Genomic DNA, 1,048 nt, shown 5'->3' on the forward strand with positions numbered 1-1,048 from the left:
TGTATTAGTTAGAATAGAGGCAGCTGACGAAGGATTAATTCCAAGTGGCTATCTGTTTTCCTATGTGTTCATTCTGTTGTCTGTAGTTCATTGTTCTAACGTCCTGTACCCTGATATGCATCTATATACACATGTAGATGTAAGTATGTACATATATGTGTGTATACATGTATATATATTCTTTGTATTATATATATATATATATATATATAGGGAAAAGAACCAAGGTTCATGAACTCATCGATGAAAATCCACTGTCACATATAGAAAAATTAATAATTAAAAAGCACAATAAATGAGTATAATATAATACAAAGTAAATATCATAAGATAATGATAATAAAACGACTACACGTTTGAATTTAATTGAGTTTTTACCTGTAAATTTGGATTTTTATCCCTAATATTATTATATGTATATATATGTATATATATATATATATATACACACACACACATGCACACATATTTATGAAAAGATGTGTGTGCATGTATGTATATATACACATATATAGACATTCACACATGGTTACATACACTCCAATACATACTAAAAGGTTTGGTTAAGCCCTCCGCTCCGTCTAAATTTATGTCAAATTCCACAGTATACAACTACTGATGACCTTGGCACATATATGAATAGAACCACAGTGTGTGTGTATGTATGTATGCATATATATATATATATATATATATATAGACTGGAGCCTGGTGTTGCCATCCGGTTTCACCAGTCCTCAGTCAAATCGTCCAACCCACGCCAGCATGGAAAGCGGACGTTAAACGATGATGATGATGATGATGATATATATATATTCTTACAGATATAGGGTAAAAATTAATAATTAATTAGTAATTTTATCAAGTAGTCCGGTGTGTTAAAAAACCATTATCGGTAAACTTATATAAGCATAATTAAAATTACGGCCCAGCAAGAATTGCTTCACCACACACCGAAAATTAGAAATAGCAGTCAAAACTACTATTTCAATATCAAAATATAACTCCCAGAACAACAATACTCACAATAGTCTGAGCTGCTATATAT

At 30.5% G+C, this 1,048-nt stretch overlaps 1 protein-coding gene across 1 annotated transcript in view; it reads left to right on the forward strand.

Moving 5' to 3' along the window:
* The window catches only part of LOC106879683 (transmembrane and coiled-coil domain-containing protein 4), a gene marked incomplete at its 3' end in the record, with an annotated part of 35,646 nt that overhangs the window by 13,786 nt on the left and 20,812 nt on the right, over positions 1 to 1,048 (forward strand). The gene's annotated exons all lie outside the window — the stretch shown is intronic.

This window comes from Octopus bimaculoides, chromosome 25 (genome assembly GCF_001194135.2).
Source record: "Octopus bimaculoides isolate UCB-OBI-ISO-001 chromosome 25, ASM119413v2, whole genome shotgun sequence".
Lineage (NCBI taxonomy): Eukaryota > Metazoa > Mollusca > Cephalopoda > Octopoda > Octopodidae > Octopus > Octopus bimaculoides.